This window comes from Orcinus orca, chromosome 3 (genome assembly GCF_937001465.1).
Source record: "Orcinus orca chromosome 3, mOrcOrc1.1, whole genome shotgun sequence".
Classification (NCBI taxonomy): Eukaryota; Metazoa; Chordata; class Mammalia; order Artiodactyla; family Delphinidae; genus Orcinus; species Orcinus orca.
Window position 1 is genome coordinate 172,597,383 of NC_064561.1, and position 20,024 is coordinate 172,617,406.

Consider the following 20,024-nt stretch of genomic DNA (forward strand, 5'->3'; position numbering starts at 1 on the left):
AATGCATCAGGAAGGGCAAACAGGCAGCGTGGCTTGGCTTGGAGAGAAGCGGGGTGTGGCCACTCGTAGAATCATCTAGGCTTGTGCTGGGGACTTGAAACTTAACAGCTCTTCTGATATCCTCAGTGGTACGCTGAAGTCAGTATTACAACTCCCATTTCACAAATGAAGAGACAGAAACCAAGATAAATAAACTGCCAAGGTCACACAGCCAGCAAGTGGCAGAATGAGTTTCAGCCCAGCTGGGTCTGATCCAGAGCACATTCTCTTTCTGTGGGATTTGGATCCTTGCAAGGAAGGATTGCAAAGTGAGCATCCTCTCCTCTCTCTCTAGTGCTTCTGGAAACTTCTTGCACATATCTGTTATATTCTCTTGAATGTGGTGTTGTGCGCAAACTTACAAGAAGACTACATCCTAGGCCTCTGATTCCTTCCCACCACTTTAGGGTCTAACACTGTGTAGAGGGTTTTGGAGAGCCTCCAAAAATATACGTCCAAATCCTAAGCCCCAGAACCTGTGACTGTGACCTTGTTTGGAGAAACGGGCTTTTGCTGGGCCCTAAATCCAAGGACAGTGTCCTTATGAGAAAAAGTCAGAGGGAGATTTGAGACGCAGGAGTCTCGAAGGAGAAGCCACGTGAAGACAAAAGCAGAGATGAGATTCATGCTGCCCCGTGCCAGGGAATGCCTCAGCCTCCAGCAGGGGGAAGAGGTAAGGGAGGAGTCTCCCCTAGAGCAGGGCCCGGCCAACACCTAGATTTCCGACTTCAGGCCTCCGGAACTGTGAGAGAGTAAATTCCTGTCGTTTTAAGCCCCCCGGTTTGTGCTGGTTTGTTATGGCAGCCACAGGAAACTAATTCACACTGAAACGAAGGATCTTTCATTTTGCGACTGTCGTCCACAAACTGTACTGCTGCGTAGAGCCTTTGAAAACTTACCTACTCTAAATCTATGCGATTTGGGATGGGAAGACCCAGATTTGAAAATCTAGGTTCAGAGCATTCCTGATTTTAAGAATATAGAGTCAGAAAATAATATATGTAAAGTGGGGCAGTGCATCAGCCACTTTTTTCTCAAAAGACGAAAATGGCCTTTCATGCAAAATATTTTGTAGTCGATAGATAACATTATGTAGGGATGAGGGTTACTTATGCTGTTTCTATAGTATCTTAATTAACTTTTCTTAAATGGGCATTAAGCATAAAATACAGGACATGAAAAAGGAACAAACACAAAGAGACTAGACTTCACCCACAAATCTGTTATGTAACCAGCAATCTGTCAGAAAAGCCTGCAAATCCCCCATGGGTTTTTTGGTATAAACACTTTCTATTTTGAGCCTCTTTTCCCCTTCGCTTTCACGTTAATAAATTTTTAAAGCAATCATGAGCCCCAAACCTAGACAGGCTTCTCTCAAATGCTCTACGTTATCCTCCCTCTGTCCTCATTTTGAGTCATTCTCTCTGAAGATCCTGTAATAATCTGTCATCCTCCAAATGGAGTTGAGAAAGGTTTCCTCCCTGGAGCACTGTTTACCTGGGAGGTGAGGTTAAAAAGCCCAGGACTCATAATCTGGAAGTAGAGAAGGGAATGTGTGTCTCCAGGGTAGCCCTAGGGAGCCTCTGGGTTTAGTGGGTTTAATGTGCCCTGGCTCCATCTCTGACTGTGTGGCCCCCGGCAAGTTACTAGGCCTCTCTGAGCCTTGGCTTCCTCATTGGTAAAGTGTGAATAAAAACGGTGCCCACTGCCTAAGATTTCGTGATGAATGAAATACAAGTTGCTCAACCCTGTGATCAGTTCTGTTTCCATCTCATTCAACTGATTCGTGCGCTTGACGTAGGGGGTCACTTTCTTGATTTACTGTCACAATAATAAGCACTCCTGGTTTTCCTTCTTCCCGTCTGGACTACCCCCAGTATGTACCCCTTTTGTTTTTCTAATTTATTTATTTATTTTTGGCTGTGTTGGGTCTTCGTTGCTGTACGTGGACTTTCTCTAGTTGCAGTGAGCGGGGGCTCCTCTTTGTTGTGGTGCGCGGGCTTCTCATTGCGGCAGCTTTTCTTGTTGTGGAGCATGGTCTCTAGGCGTGTGGGCTTCAGTAGTTGTGACACGTGGGCTCAGTAGTTGTGGCTCGCGGGCTCTAGAGCGGACGCTCAGTAGTTGTGGCGCATGGCCTTAGTTGCTCTGCGGCATGTGGGATCTTCCCAGACCAGGGCTCGAACCCATGTCCTCTGCATTGGCAGGAAGATTCCTAACCGCTGAGCCACCAGGGAAGCCATTTTTTATGCATGAATGCTGGAGTACCTTGGACCTCTTATCTTCTCACTCCCTCGTTGGCCTCATCCAGGACCGTGACTTCACAAAGCCCTTTTTTGCTGATGACACCCAAATCTAAAGGTCCAGCCTCCCCTCTGAGCCCCTGACTAACTTCGTCACTCAGGTCTCTCTCTGATGTCACCGGATGTGCAGAAGCATCACAAAGTTTGGTGCTTTGTGTCTGCACCAAACTCTTAATCTGCATCTCTGGAGCGGCTCCTCTTTCCAAGCTGCCCATGTTGGTAAGTGGTACTGCTAGTTTGGCTCAAGGCAAAACATGCCTCTTCTCTTGTTCTCACCACACATCTCAATCCATCAGCAAATGTCCATCATAACTTCAGAGTATTTCCAGAATCCACCACTTCTCACCTCCTCCAATTTTAGGTCATGGCTGCAAGCCGTCACCATCTCCCTCCTAGATAATTGCAGTAGCTTCCTAACTGGTCTCCCTGCTCCCATCCCTACCCCCAGCGCAGCCTTTTCTCCACTAAACAAGCAGTGTAATTCCTTTCAAACCTATGTCAAAACATGTCCCTGCTCAATAATCTCCAAGGGTTTCCCCATTCCACTTGAATCCCGAGCTGCCCCATGGATCTCATCCCCAACCTCTCTTCCCCTTCCTTCCCTCCTGGCAAGCCATGCCCTTCCCAGGATCAGGGTACTGCTGTTCCCTCTGCCTGGGATGCAGACAGATACCTACTTGACAGAGCAACTTCCCCGGTCACCCTCTGTCACACTTCATCCCGTACTCAGGTTTATTTTTCTTCTTAGGACTCATCTACTTTGCATTATATATGTATTTGTTGGTCAGCTATCTCCCTACCTGAATGTAAGCTGTAGGAGAGTAAGGACTTTGTTGCATCCATTGCTGTACCCTTGGTACCTAGAATGCTACTGGGCACATTAATAACTTCTGAACAACTGAATAAAGAAGTGAATAAGTGAATGCATGAATGAATCAATGAACGAGGTTCTACATGTAAAGCCCTAAGCATAGCACGGTGTGTTGTATGTAATTCATAAATACTACCTCCTGCTGTGCTTGTTATTTTTATTTTTAATTATTATTTGTTTAGGTGCTTTACACACCCTGCCTTTCCTCCCGGCCCTTCGACTTTTTAGACTCCCCCCCCTGCCATGTCCAAACCTCTCCATTGGAACCTAAGAAGAGTCAGAAGACAGTGATGGAGATTACCACCATGGCAAGAAAAAAATGTCAATGGCCAACCCTCTTCTATGGTCACTGAGTTTGGTTCTGCCAGATACACAGATAAGGAGGATGGTTGGACTAAATTGTCTTCAGGTATAGCCATCAAATGCCCTGGATGCATTTTTGGACAGCCTCAATTCCAATAATGTGTTCTGTCCTTTTCACATACCAGCTAAAACGTAAATATTTCTGCCTCCAAATTACACCTCCCAGACCGACTTTGAAAAGCAGCCCCAAATAGTACTGGGCATTCAGAAAACACAGCCAATCTTACCTTTAATCACTCTTGTGTTGTTTTGGAGATTGTACAAATTTAAATATGGGGAATTTTGTGGGGAATAGTTAGGTAAACCCTGGGAAATGCAAACCATATAAACTCGTCCTCGAGTTTGTATGGTTTGCATATAAACTGTGTATAACAGTTTATATGGCAACTGTTATATAAACAGATCTACATTCAATCTGACTTGTTATTCATCTATACGTATTTTTGAGCTTTGGGCCACATATTCTGTGTGGACATGTCAAGAGGAGGTGAGCACACATGCAACAAACACATCCTTGTAAACACACCTGAAAAAAGGCTTAGCAGGGTCCTTGGGAACGCTTGGGGCAAAGGCAAGATGCTTTTCTTTACTGCTGGGCTGAGGCCTTGGGTGAGCAGCTGGCCTGGTAGGCAGCCGACCCACCTGAGATAAGGCCTGCCTGGTAGGCAGCCGACCCACCTGAGATAAGGCCTGTCAGGGACGCCTGTTCCGTGCAGACCCCCCGGCGCCTGCAGCTGATGGGGCTAGTTAGAGCATCAAGCTCACATCAAACACTCCCCTGTGGCCCCAGCTCTGGACGGAATTGGAAAATTACTAACCCAAAGGCCAAGAGGACTCTGTATAGGTCCAGGGCCACCAGAGTCCCCATCCTCCCTGAGGGCAAAACACTCTTTTGGAGACAAACTGGCAGGATTCTTAGATAGAAAGAGACAAAACCACTGACTTGGGAAAACCAGACCCTCTCTGGAGGAGCTACCTCCTTGAAGACACGACTGGAACATTCTTGGGTGGGGCAGTTCACCCCCCAAATAAACAACTTAGCAGTTCTCCTCCACCCAAAACAAGTGCCTCTGTGAACTGCCCCAGTCACTGCCTCTAACCTCGGACCGGGCCCTCGAGCTGCTCCCGAAGCTGCAGTCTTTCCTTCAGCCGCAGGGATCTCACCCTGGCGTGTCCTGCTTCCCGACCTGCCACAGACCTGGCCCTGCCTGCATGATGCCCTACCTCAGGCCAACAGGGGCCTGCTTCATAAACAATCCTTAACTCAGTCCACCTCAGGCAGCAATCCTGGCTCAAACCCTCCATGGATGTGGTCAAACTAGAAGCAAAAGAGAACAGTAGCTGGGAGAAAATCAGAGACCTAAAGTCCGATATCCACCATTTTCAGCTGTGCAGATAAAGCAGGACCACCCCGTGAATAGCTATGGGTGTTTTTCTGTGTTTTAATTTCCTGGCAACAGGTAATGGGTCCAAGGACTCAGTCCTACCAGGCCAGCTCCCTGGTAGAGAGGGGACACCCCTGAATTCTCCTTCCCATGCCCAAGGAGCTCTCAGGGTCTCCGGGGGCCAGACAGCTGGTCTTTCCAGCCCTCTCCTGGTCAGCGGGCACTGTAGCTTCATGGATGTTTATCTACTGGGCAAGGCCCGTCCTACAGAAAGAAAGACTTGTGATAGGCTACATAATTATATCCAAGGATACCTACTGCCTGGAACCTGAGAACAACACCTACTATGGCAAAAGGGTGGCTATTGCTTTCTATGGCAAAGGTGAGATTGTCTACGAATCGTAGACCACAATTCTACAGAGAGCAGCTGGACAGGACCCTGAGCTGTCTTCTGTTGGGAAAGGAGAGTATACATTTGCAGTTGTAACCAGAAGAGTGGGCCTTGTGAGGCAGAGGCATCTTTGAAGAACCGTAAGTATGGGATGATGCGTATAGGTGTTACATAGCCAGGGGGCAGGGGGCCATGTGCTGGATGCCTGTTGATTTGCCTGCCAGCTCCTCCTCTCTGGGGTTCCCAGTAGTCGCTGGGGACAACAGGATCCCATCCCCTGACTCCCCTGATTAAAGCAGGGTAAGCACCTGACCCAAGCTGGCCCACTCAGGGTCCCTTCTGTTGAAATAACAGCAGCAAAAGGGGTCCTGAATCCCTTTTAGGACTGGGAGCAAAAAGAACCTGATGACTGAGCTCAAGAGCTGTGGTTGTACACTGTCTAATCACTACATGGACCAGAAAGGCAGAGGATGAGAGGGGAGAGAGGGCACGGAGGGAAGGAGGGAAGGAGGGAGGCAGGGAGAGAAGAGAGATATATCGTGGTTAGAGATGCAGAGAGAATCCTAATGATGTTCAGTCCCTGGTTCCAGGTCCTTCCTGCGGCTGGGTTCTGCCGGGATATACCTATATCTTCATAATAAATCCTTCTTTTCAGCTTTGGCCAGTTTAAGCTGATTTTTCTTGCATTCAACCAAAAGAATTCAACCAATATACCTTCTCATAGATCAGCTATGAACAAGTAATGTAATTCATACGGTAAGTACAATACTTTGCAAAGGACGCAGCAAATAGGGAGGCTACTTGTGCAATTATTATCAAGGCAGCTCCTGTCACTGCTCTAGCTGATGACCTTGCCTCCAGCTTTGGGAAACCCTGACTTCCTACTGTCTCTTCTCACAAGCCCAAGACACAGGTCTTGCTCCCAAGTCATCCCTCATTTCCCCGTTTCTGAGAAACCAGCAGCACTGCTGCTCTACCTCCAAGGGTCCGTTCATTGCCTTTTCTCTTTTTAACCTAAAGCATGGGGGTAGTACACAACTGGACTAAATAATCTGTAAAATCCCTTGCAGTTTTGCTATTGTGTGATTCTGAGTTACTTTAACAATCCACACAACTATACTGACCATTCAGACTACAAACTAGTGTAAACAGTCTGAATCAGGAGATCTTTTCAGAATCTCATGGTTTGCTTGTAAAAAAGGCAGGACTACCCCTGTTCTTCAGTCTGAATGCCAAGCTCTAGGTGAGGAATGAGATTCTGATTGTAAGCATACAACATTTAAAAGGCCAGGACATGGGGATCAATATCTTTTAAGTCATGCATGTCTGGATTGAGTACCAACCTTGCTGCTTATTAGTTGTGAGAACTTAGACAATTTGCTGAACTTTTGTGTTCATGCTTCCATTGCATAAGAAGGAGGGAGTAATAGTAGCAAATGTATAGAATTATTTTGAGGATTAAATAAGGTGATGTAGGTTCCTTAAAAAACTAAAAATAGAACTACCATATGACCCAGCAATCCCACTACTGGGCATATACCCTGAGAAAACTATGGTTTCTCAAACTTTTTGAAAACTATGGTTTCAAAAAGACTCATGTACCACAATGTTCATTGCAGCACTATTTACAATAGCCAGGACACGGAAGCAACCTAAGTGTCCATCGACAGATGAATGGATAAAGAAGATGTGGCACATATATACAACGGAATATTACTCAGCCATAAAAAGAAACGAAATTGAGTTATTTGTAGTGAGGTGGATGGACCTAAAGTCTGTCATACAGAGCGAAGTGAGTCAGAAAGAGAAAAACAAATACTGTATGCTAACACATATATATGGAACCAAAAAAAAAGAAAAAGGTTCTGAAAAACTTAGGGGCAGGATAGAAATAAAGATGCAGATGTAGAGAATGGACTTGAGGACACGGGGAGGGGGAAGTGTAAGCTGGGACGAAGTGAGAGAGTGGCATGGACATATATACACTACCAAATGTAAAATAGATAGCTAGTGGGAAGCAGCTGCATAGCACAGGGAGATTAGATCAGTGCTTTGTGACCACCTAGAGGGGTGGGATAGGGAGGGTGGGAGGGAGACGCAAGAGGGAGGAGATATGGTGATATATGTATATGTATGGCTGATTCACTTTGTTATAAAGCAGAAACTAACACACCATTGTAGAGCAATTATACTCCAATAAAGATGTTAAAAAATAATAAGATGATGTATGTAAAGAATCTAGTATAGTGGCTGGCCTACAGAAACATTATAATTTAGCTATGACTTGTAATATAGCAAATAGAAGACTCTACCAAATTCTAAAGCAAATTAATTGGATTGATTTAATATTCAAGCATAAATTGCAAACTTCCTTATCCAGCCCTTCTTTATGAGATGGCCAGCTGTATTATTGAATGCAGTATGTAACTGCATATCTATTTGCATGCTTATTTGTTTAATAGCTGCTCCAGGAAAGAAGGGATTATGTTTTATTTTGTTTTTTGTTTTTTTGGTTTTTTTTTATTACTATTTTTTTGTGTGGTACGCGGGCCTCTCACTGCTATGGCCTCTCCCGTTGCGGAGCACAGGCTCCGGATGCGCAGGCTCAGCGGCCATGGCTCACGGGCCCAGCAGCTCCACAGCATGTGGGATCTTCCCGGACCGGGGCACAAACCCGTGTCCCCTGCATTGGCAGGCGGACTCTCAACCCCTGCACCACTAGGGAAGCCCTAGTTTGTTTTAATGTAGACATATACTTTACTTAAAGTAGGTTTATCAAGACATAATTTATATAAATAAAATTCACCCTTTTTAGGTGGACAGTTTTCTGAGTTATGGAACCACAACGACAGTCAAAATATAGACTCTTTCCATCACCCCAAAAAGTTCCCTTATAGTACCACCTTGTAGACAATCCCTTCAGCTCCCCAGCTACTGGCAACAACTGGTCCGATTTTTGTCCCTACAATTTTGTGTTTTCCATAATGTCATTTAAATTGTATTATACAGACTCTGGCTTCTTTTGCTTCTAATAATGCCTTTGAGATTCATCCATATTGTAGCATGCATCAGTGCTTTGTTCTTTTATTTGCTGAGTAGTATTCCACATATGGATATATCACAATTTATCCAGTCCTCAGCTGATGGTCATTTGGGTTTTGTGCAGTTGTTGGTAATTATGAATAAAGACTGTTATAAACATTCACATGCAGGTTTTTTTCTGGACATATACTTTCATTTCTCTTGGGTAAATACCTAGAAGTGGGATCGTTGGGGTGTTTGATAAGTGTATATTTAAGTTCATAAGAAACTCTCAAACTGTTTTCCAAAGCGGTTGTACCTTTTTGCATTCCCACCAGCAGTGCAATGTATGAGAGTCCCATCTGCTCTGTATCCTCACCAGCACTAGGTGACATTAGGTGTTTGTTCTTAGTTTTAGCCATTCTTATAGGTATTTTGCAGTTTTAATGTGCATTTCTCTAGTGGTTAATGGAGAGTCTTTTCATGTGTTTATTTGCCTTCCTTACATCTTCTTTAATGAGGCAGTTTTTCAAATCTTTGCCCATTCTTGAATTGTTTAATTGGGTTATATGAATTTCTATTACTGTGTTTTGAAAGTATATATATAATATTATATTCATATATATATGTGTATATATGTTCATTCTGGATACAAGCCCTTTATCAGATATATGTTTTGTAAATATTTTTTCCCAATCTGTGGTTAGTATTAATTTTCTTAACCATACCTTTTGAAGAGAAGTTTTAAATCGTGAAGTCCAATTTAGGACACTTTTTGCATATGGTTTGTGCTTTTGATATGTATCTAAGAAATCCTGGCCTAATCTAAGATCACAGAGATTTTCTCTTATGTTTTTTCTAGAACTATTGTAGTTATTAATCTGTAATCTATTTTTAGTTAATTTGTATATATGATATGAATTATATACAAAAGAATGAAGGGTTATTGTTTTGCCAATGGATGTCCGATTGTCCCAATATTTGATGAAAATACTACTCTTTCTCCATATAATTGCCTTGGCAATTTTTTGTGAAAAATCAATTGACTGTATATGTGAGGTCCTATTTCTGACTCTCTATTCTATTCCATTGACTTGTATATCTATTTCACCAGAGCCACACTGTGATGATACGGTAGCTTTATAGTAAGTCTTGAAATCAGGTAAAATGAGTCTTCCAGTATTGTTTTGTTGTTGTTTTAATTTTTAAATTTAATTTTATTTTTTTTATACAGCAGGTTCTTATTAGTCATCCATATTATACACATCAGTGTATACATGGCAATCTCATTCGCCCAATTCACCACCCCCCGCCACTTTCCCACCTTGGTGTCCCTACCTTTGTTCTCTGCAACTGTGTCTCAATTTCTGCCCTGCAAACCAGTTCATCTGTACCCCTCTTCTAGTTTCCACATATATACGTTAATATATGATATTTGTTTTTCTCCTTCTAACTTACTTCACTCTGTAAGACAGTCTCTAGATCCATCCACGTCTCAACAAATGACCCAATTTCGTTCCATTATATGGCTGAGTAATATTCCATTGTATATATGTACCACATCTTCTTTACCCATTCGTCTGTTGATGGGCATTTATGTTGCTTCCATGACCTGGCTATTGTAAATAGTGCTGCAATGAACATTGGGGTGCATGTGTCTCTTTGAATTATGGTTTTCTCTGGGTATATGCCCAGTAGTGGGATTGCTGGATCATATGGTAATTCTATTTTCAGTTTTTTTAAGGAACCTCCATACTGTACTCCATAGTGGCTGTATCAATTTACATTCCCACCAACAGTGCAAGAGGGTTCCCTTTCCTCCACATCCTCTCCAGCATTTGTTGCTTGTAGATTTTCTGATGATGCCCATTCTAACTGGTGTGAGGTGATACCTCATTGTAGTTTTGATTTGCATTTCTCTAAAATTAGTGATGTTGAGCAACTTTTCACGTGCTTCTTGCCCATCTGTATGTCTTCTTTAGAGAAATGTCTATTTAGGTCTTCTGCCCATTTTTGGATTGGGTTGTTTGTTTCTTTAATATTGAGCTGCATGAGCTGTTTATATATTTGGGAGATTAATCCTTTGTCACTTGATTCATTTGCAAATATTTTCTCCCATTCGGAGGGTTGTTTTTTCATCTTATTTATGGTTTCCTTTGCTGTGCAAAAGCTTTGAAGTTTCATTAGGTCCCATTTGTTTATTTTTGTTTTTATTTCCATTATTCTAGGAGGTGGATCAAAAAAGATCTTGCTCTGATTTATGTCAAAGAGTGTTCTTCCCATGTTTTCCTCTAAGAGTATTATAGTGCCTGGTCTTACATTTAGGTCTTTAATACATTTTGAGTTTTTGTGTGTATGGTGTTAGGGAGTGTTCTAATTTCATTCTTTTACATGTAGCTGTCCAGTTTTCCCAGCACCACTTATTGAACAGACTGTCTTTTCTCCATTGTATATCCTTGCCTCCTTTGTCATAGATTAATTGACCATAGGTGCTGGGGTTTACCTCTGGGCTTTCTATCTTGTTCCATTGATCTATATTTCTGTTTTTGTGCCAGTACCATATTGGCTTAATTACTGTAGTTTTATAGTATAGTCTGGAGTCAGGGAGCCTGATTCCTCCAGCTCCATTTATTTCCCTCAAGACTGCTTTGGCTATTTGGGGTCTTTTGTGTCTCCGTACAAATTTTAAGATTTTTTTTTCTAGTTCCATAAAAAACACCATTGGTAATTTGATAGGGATTCCATTGAATCTGTAGATTGCTTTGGGTAGTAGAGTCATTTTCACAATATTGGTTCTTCCAATTCAGGAACATGGTATATCTCTCCATCTGTTGGTATCATCTTTAATTTCTTTCATCAGTGTCTTATAGTTTTCTGCATACAGGTCTTTTATCTCCTTAGGTAGGTTTATTCCTAGGTGTTTTATTCTTTCTGTTGCAATGGTAAATGGGAGTGTTTCCTTAATTTCTCTTTCAGATTTTTCATCATTAGTGTATAGGAATGCAAGAGATTTCTGGGCATTAATTTTGTATCCTGCAACGTTACCAAATTCATTGATTAGCTCTAGCAGTTTTCTGGTGGCATCTTTAGGATTCTCTATGTATAGTATCATGTCATCTGCAAACAGTGACAGTTTTCCTTCTTCTTTTCCAATTTGGATTCCTTTTATTTCTTTTTCTTCTCTGATGGCTGTGGCTAGGACTTCCAAAACTATGTTGAATAATAGTGGTGAGAGTGGAGATCCTTGTCTTGTACCTGATCTTAGAGGAAATGCTTTCAGTTTTTCACCATTGAAAATGATGTTTGCTGTGGGTTTGTCATATATGGCCTTTATTATGTTGAGGTAGGTTCCCTCTATGCCCACTTTCTGGAGAGTTTTTATCATAAATGGGTGTTGAATTTTGTCAAAAGCTTTTTCTGCATCTATTGACATGATCATATGGTTTTCCTTCTTTAATTTGTTATTATGGTGTATCACATTGATTGATTTTCATATATTGAAGAATCCTTGCATCCCTGGAATAAATCTCACTTGATCATGGTGTATGATCCTTTTAATGTGTTGTTGGATTCTCTTTGCTAGTACTTTGTTGAGGATTTTTTGCATCTATATTCATCAGTGACATTGGTCTGTAATTTTCTTTTATTGTAGTATCTTTGTCTGGTCTTGGTATCAGGGTGATGGTGGCCTCATAGAATGAGCTTGGGAGTGTTCCTTCCTCCGCAAATTTCTGGAAGAGTTTGAGAAGGATGGGTGTTAGCTCTTCTCTGAATGTTTGATAGAATTCACCTGTGAAGCCATTTGGTCCTGGACTTTTGTTTGTGGGAAGATTTTTAATCACAGTTTCAATTTCATTACTTGTGATTGGTCTCATCATATTTTCTATTTCTTCCTGGTTAGTCTTGGAAGGTTATACCTTTCTAAGAATTTGTCCATTTCTTCCAGGTTGTCCATTTTATTAGCATAGAGTTGCTTGTAGTAGTCTCTTAGGATGCTTTGTATTTCTGAGGCGTCTGTTGTAACTTCTCCTTTTTCATTTCTAATATTATTGATTTGAGTCCTCTCCCTCTTTTTCTTGATGAGTCTGGCTAATGGTTTATCAATTTTATCTTCTCAAAGAACCAGCTTTTAGTTTTATTGATCTTTGCTACTGTTTTCTTTGTTTCTATTTCATTTATTTCTGCTCTGATCTTTATGATTTCTTTCCTTCTGCTAACTTTCGGTTTTGTTGGTTCTTCTTTCTCTAGTTCCTTTAGGTGTAAGGTTAGGTTATTTATTTGAGATTTTTCTTGTTTCTTGAGGTAGGATTGTATAGCTATAAACTTCCCTCTTAGAACTGTTTTGCTGCATCCCATAAGTTTTGGATCCTCGTGTTTTCATTGTCATTTGTCTCTAGGTATTTTTTGATTTCCTCTTTGATTTCTTCAGTGATCTCTTGGTTATTTAGTAACGTATTGTTTAGCCTCCATGTGTTTAACGTTTTTTTCCCCTGTAATTCATTTCTAATCTCATAGCGTTGTGGTCAGAAACGATGCTGGATATGATTTCTATTTTCTTTAATTTACTGTGGCTTGATTTGTGACCCAAGATGTGATCTATCCTGGAGAATGTTCCGTGCGCACTTGAGGAGAAAGTGTAATCTGTTGTTTTTGGATGGAATGTCGTATAAATATCAATTAAAACTATCTGGTCTATTATGTCATTTAAAGCTTCTGTTTCCTTATTTATTTTCATTTTGGATGATCTGTCTGTTGGTGTAAGTGAGGTGTTAAAGTCCCCCACTATTATTGTGTTACTGTCAATTTCCTCTTCTATAGCTGTTAGCATTTGCCTTATGTATTGCGGTGCTCCTATGTTGGGTGTATATATATTTTTAATTGTTATATATTCTTCTCAGATTGATCCCTTGATCATTATGTAGTGTCCTTCCTTGTCTCTTGTAACATTCTTTATTTTAAAGTCATTTTATCTGATATGAGTATTGCTACTCCAGCTTTCTTTTGATTTCCATTTGCATGGAATATCTTTTTCCATCCCCTCACTTTCAGTCTGTATGTGTCCCTAGGTTTGAAGTGGGTGTCTTTTAGACAGCATATATATGGGTCTTGTTTTTGTATCCATGCAGCAAGCCTCTGTCTTTTGGTTGGAGCATTTAACCCATTCACATTTAAGGTAATTATTGATATGTATGTTCCTATGACTGTTTTCTTAATTGTTTTTGGTTTGTTTTTGTAGGTCCTTTTCTTCTCTTGTGTTTCTCACTTAGACAAGTTCCTTTAGCATTTGTTGTAGAACTGGTTTGGTGGTGCTGAATTCTCTTAGCTTTTGCTTGTCTGTAAAGCTTTTGATTTCTCCATCGAATGTGAATGAGTTCCTTGCTGGGTAGAGTAATTTGACTGTAGGTTCTTCCCCTTCATCACTTTAAGTATATCATACCACTCTCTTCTGGGTTGTAGAGTTTCTGCTGAGAAGTCAGCTGTTAACCTTATGGAAGTTCCCTTGTATGTTATTTGTCATTTTCCCTTGCTGCTTTCAATAATTTTTCTTTGTCTTTAATTTTTGCCAATGTGATTACTATGTGTCTCAGCATGTTTCTCCTCGGGTTTATCCTGTATGGGACTCGCTGGTTTACCGGACTTGGGTGGCTATTTCCTTTCCCTCGTTGGGAAGTTTTCAAGTATAATCTCTTCAAATATTTTCTTGGGTCCTTTCACTCTCTCTTCTCCTTCTAGGACCCCCTATAATGTGAATGTTGTTGCGTTTAATGTTGTCCCAGAAGTCTCTTAGGCTGTCTTCATTTCTTTTCATTCTTTTTTCTTTATTCTGTTCCACAGCAGTGAATTCCACCATTCTATCTTCCAGGTTACTTATCCGTTCTTCTGCCTCAGTTATTCTGCTATTGATTCCTTCTAGTGTAGTTTTCATTTCAGTTATTGAATTGTTCATCTCTGTTTGTTTCTTCTTCAATTTTTCTAGGTCTTTGTTAAACATTTCTTGCATCTTGTCAATATTTGTCTCCATTCTTTTTCCAAGGGCCTGGATCATCGTCACTATCATTATTCTGAATTCTTTTTCTGGAAGGTTGCCTATCTCCACTTCATTTAGTTGTTTTTCTGGGGTTTTACCTTGTTCCTTCATCTGGTTCATAGCCCTTTGCCTTTTCATCTTGTCTATCTTTCTGTGAATATGTTTTTTGTTCCACAGGCTGCAGAATTGTAGTTCTTGCTTCTGCTGTCTGCCCTCTGGTGGATGAGGCTATCTAAGAAGTTTGTGCAAGTTTCCTGATGGGAGGGACTGGTGGTGGGTAGAGCTGACTGTTGCTCTGGTGGGCAGGGCTCAGTAAAACTTTAATCTGCTTGACTGCTGATGGGTGGGCCTGGGTTCCCTCCCTGTTGGTTGTTTGGCCTGAGGCAACCCAACACTGGAGCCTACCTGGGCTCTTTGGTGGGGCTAATGGCAGACTCTGGGAGGGCTCACGCCAAGGAGTACTTCTCAGAACTTCTGCTGCCAGTGTCCTTGTCCCCATGGTGAGCCACAGCCAACCCCCGCCTCTGCAGGAGACCCTCCGACACTAGCAGGTAGGTCTGGTTCAGTCTCCCCTGTGGTCACTGCTCCTTCTCCTGGGTCCCAATGTGCACACTACTTTGTGTGTGCCCTCCAAGAGTGGAGTCTCTGTTTCCCACAGTCCTGTCGAAGTCCTACAATGAAATTCTACTAGGCTTCAAAGTCTGATTCTCTAGGAATTCCTCCTCCCGTTGCCAGAACCCCAGGTTGGGAAGCCTGACGTGGGGCTCAGAACCTTCACTCCAGTGGGTGGACTTCTGTGGTATAAGCGTTCTCCAGTCTGTGAGTCACCCACCCAGCAGTTATTGGATTTGATTTCACTGTGATTGCGCCCCTCCTACTATCTCATTGTGGCTTCTCCTTTGTCTTTCGATGTGGGGTATCTTTTTTGGTGAATTCCAGTGTCTTCCTGTCAATGATTTTCCAGCAGCTAGTTGTGATTCTGCTGTTCTCACAAGAGGGAGTGAGAGCATGTCCTTCTACTCCGCCATCTTGGTTCAGGGCCAGGCGAGTCTTCCAGCTTTTTTCTTCTTTTTCAAAATTGTTTTGTCTACTCTCAGTTCTGTGCTTTTTCTTTTTCCAAATGATTTTGATTGCAATTCTGTTTAGTCTATAGACCAATTTAGGGAGAACTGATATCTTAATAATACTGAGGCTTCTGATCCATTCACACATCACAGCTCTCCATTTATTTAGGTCACCTCTGAATTCCTAATGTTTTGTAGTTTTCAGCAGAACATGCACATTTTGGGACTTCCCTTGTGGTGCAGTGGTTGGGAATCTGCCTGCCAATGCAGGGGACATGGGTTCCATCCCTGGTCCGGGAAGATCCCACATGCCACAGACCAACTAAGCCCATGTGCCACAACTACTGAGCCTGCATTCTAGAGCTCGAGAGCCACAACTACTGAGCCTGCGTGCCACAACTACTGAAGCCTGCATGCCTAGAACCCGTGCTCCACAACAAGAGAAGCCATGGCAATGAGAAGCCCACGTACTGCAATGAAGAGTAGCCCCTGCTTGACACAGCTAGAGAAAGTCCGTGTGGAGAAATGAAGATCCAAAGCAGCCAAATAAAGAAATAAATAAAAACATGCATGTGTTTTGTTAGCTCTATCCCTAAGTATTTCGTGGATTTTAAATGACAGTTTTTAAAATTTCTATTTCCAATTTTTCACTGCTAGTATACATAAATACAATTCATTATTGTATATTGACTTTGTGTTCTGTGACCTTGCTAAGCAAGCTCACGTATTCTTTCTGGCAGCTTTCTTATAGAATCTCTGGTATTTTCTACATAAACTATCTCATCTTTTGTGAATAAAAAATTATTTTTTCTTTCCAATGTGTATGCCTTTTATTTCTTTTACTTGCCTGATTGCATTGGCTAGGTCCTCCAGCGTGGTGTTGAATAGGAGTGAGAGAGCACATCTTGCATTATTCCCAGTCTTAGGGGGATCATGTTTGTTTTGTTCAATACTATATACCTAGCACCTTGCACCATGTCTAGCACACAGCAGACACTCTAAAGAAGTTGCTGAATGAATTAAAACAAAGTTAATTGATCTATATAGAGATTAAAATGACATCAGTTATGTTAACCCCTTGTCCAACCAGTCTATCTACTGAGTCACAAGAAAAATCATGTAAATAAGTAGTAGGATACCATTTTGAAATCAGGAACATTTTCTAGGATAAAAATGCTCTGGTGGAGGTAGAGGAACTTAGGGATAACCTATGTACTTAATGTGAAGACGACTGTGCACTACTTGTTTGCCTGATTAATTAATCAAATAATACCTACTCTACCATAATTAGTAACACTGCAAAGGAAAAATAGATTTGATTAAAATGCAATAACAATTAAAGGAGTGTTGTTTGCCTACCTCTTCTCTTGGATGGTAAAGTCTGAGAAGCTGGAAAATCTGATTTCTACTTCTATCACCCAAATGCTAAGGATGTCCAGTCAGTATTAACTATATAACAGAAAGGATAATACACTTGTCAACTTGGAGGTTAAACATAAAAAAAGCTTATGGAAAACTCAATTCAAAATTTGTTATTTAATGTCTATTATTATTCTGGGATGGAGGTGAGAAATAAGAGGGTGAAACCGGATGAAATAATATCTTAAATAGTTCCCAGCCTCAGGAAATTTAATATTTTGTGGCCGATGTCAGACTTACAAACTAGAAGTAAAGACTAATGCAGTTCTCATTCTGATTGTCAAAATATAAAACAGAAGAGAAATTATCAAATGAGCTAGAATTACACAGGATATCTTTGTGAGATATTTTAAAAGTGCTTGTAAAAGTAAATAGACCTTGTATAGGTAGCGAGAATAAAAAGTTAAGCTTTATTAATTGTATTTATAGGCATACCTTGGAGATAATTTCGGTTAGGTTTCAGGCCACCACCATAAAGCGAATATTGCAATAAAGTGAGTCACACAAATTTTTTGGTTTCAAAGGACATATAAAAGTTATGTTTAGGGCTTCCCTGGTGGCGCAGTGGTTGAGAGTCCGCCTGCCGATGCAGGGGACACAGGTTCGTACCCCGGTCCGGGAAGATCCCACATGCCGCGGAGCGGCTGGGCCCGTGAGCCATGGCCGCTGAGCCTGCGCGTCCGGAGCCTGTGCTCCGCAACGGGAGAGGCCACAACAGTGAGAGGCCCGCGTACCGCAAAAAAAAAAAAAAAAAAAAGTTATGTTTACACTACACTGTAGTCTATTAAGTGTGCAATAGCATTATGGCTAAAAGAACAATGTACATACCTTAATTGAAAAATACTTCATTGCTAAAATATGCTATCATCTGAGTCTTCAGCTAGCTGTAGTGGTAACATCAAAGATCACTGATCACAGATCACCATAACAAATATAATAAGAACGAAAAAGTCTGAAATATTTGGAGAATTACCAAAATGTGACACAGAGACAGGAAGTGAGCAAATGCTGTTGAAAAAATGGGAAAAAATGGCACTGATAGACTTGCTCAACACAGGGTTGCCGTAAATCTTCAGTTCGTAAAAAAAAAAAAAAATGCAATATCTGTCAAGCACAATAAAGCGAAGGGCAATAAAATGAGGAATGCTTATAATTACAGACATTTTATGTTATCCTGGTCATTAAAAAAACAAAAAAAAAGCAAGAGCAGAAGTTGGAGAAAGAGAAAAAAGGGAAATGAAAAGTAGCTACATTTTCATCGGTTCCATCCTCCATTCCATTCTATTCATTAAGATTTGCCAGACCTAAGGTTTGAGGAGTCAGGGTGAATTACATACACACTTACCTTGTATGTTTCACCATAAGGAGCCAAATATAAGTCAGCAAATCATCAAATGCTCACCTATATGAAGAATCCCTATAGAATCCTGAAAGTCAGGTGGTAGTGGTGGTGATGGTGTTTTGAGTGGCAAGAGCAGAATCCATCCCAAAACTTACTTTTGTTTTTCAGGTCACTTTTCAGATGTAGGAGTAAGTTACCAGTTAGCAATACACAATGCCATCAGGTTACATAACTGACCTGGCAAGGGGCTCCCCGAATGTTTTATTCCCTAGCAATTATAGAAAAATCAAAATTTATAAAATGCATAAGGCATACACCTGTACTCTGATTAAATCTGCCTCAAATCCTCTTCTCAGAATAAAAGAGGAATAAACAAAAAAAATGCATGAGATTTATCTATCTGCTGTCCATAATTATTTTCTTTTGATTTAATTTTATGTTTCAACATGTAAAACATAAATGTTTCCAAAGCCAAAATTAGATAATAAGGTACATTCAGAGAAATTCTTCTTCTGTCCCTATTCCACGCTGGTCTCTTTCTTCTTCCCCCATAGATAAACATTTGAATAATTTTTATTTATACTTCCAGTGGTCTTTTCACAAATATAAGTAAATACACACAGGCACACAGAGCCATAGTCATATTTCTCTCCCTTTTTACCCCCCAAATAGCATACCATTTCATGGTTTGCCACCTTGCTTTTTTCAAAATATTCTGCAGATCACTCCATACTAGTATGTAGAAATCTTCTCCATTCCTCTTTACAGCACAACATTTTGAAGCATCTGTGTGGTCCCTTTAAAAATATTATTAAAGAATTTATTAAAATTGAGAACTATTACTCTTTTTTAAAAACTTTATTGAAGTATAGTTGATTTACAATGTTGTGTTTAATTTCTGCTGTACAGCAAAGTGACTCAGTTATATATATATATATATTCTTTTTCATATTCTTTTCCATTGTGGTTTATCACAGGATATTGATTATAGCTCCCTGTGCTCTACAGTAGAACCTTGTTGTTTATCCATTCTGCATATAATAGTTTTTATCTGCTAATCCCAAACTCCTAATCCATCCCTCCCCCACCCCCCGTCTTCTTGGCAACCACAAGTCTGGAGAACTAGAACTCTTGACAGAATTGAACTAGCAAATTCTAGCTTATCTACAGCAAATGTTCGATTTCAGGATAATTTACCCATGCCACTCACCTCCTACCTCCAACTGTTGAGATATGCTGAGAGTATAAAATTGGGTTTGATAATTAGGCCAAGCAAATTATAACTAGGCTTTGGGCTGGAATGACACAGAGATGGCAAAAGTAAAACTTGCAGTTTTGGGGAAGGAAACAACTTCTCTTTCTGTTCTCTGGAAGCCTGGATATGGGCAGAAATCATGACTTCATGAAATAGGACAATATTTATATGAACACAATTAAGTAATCTAGAATCAGAAGCTCCCTCTCACTGCATTCACAGTGAGCCATGTAGTAACATTTCACTAGGCCCAGATGTAGGACCACAAGGCTTGAATTTATATCTAGTCTACTCTATTTTGGAGTAGAGTCTACTCTATCTTACTGATCATTTCAAAACTGGACACCAACATCTGGGACTAAATCTTCCATAAAAACTATCTGTTAGGGCTTCCCTGGTGGTGTAGTGGTTGAGAGTCCGCCTGCCAATGCAGGGGATACGTTTGTGCCCCAGTCCGGGAAGATCCCACATGCCGTGGAGCGGCTGGGCCCGTGAGCCATGGCCGCTGAGCCTGCGCATCCGGAGCCTGTGCTCCGCAACGGGAGA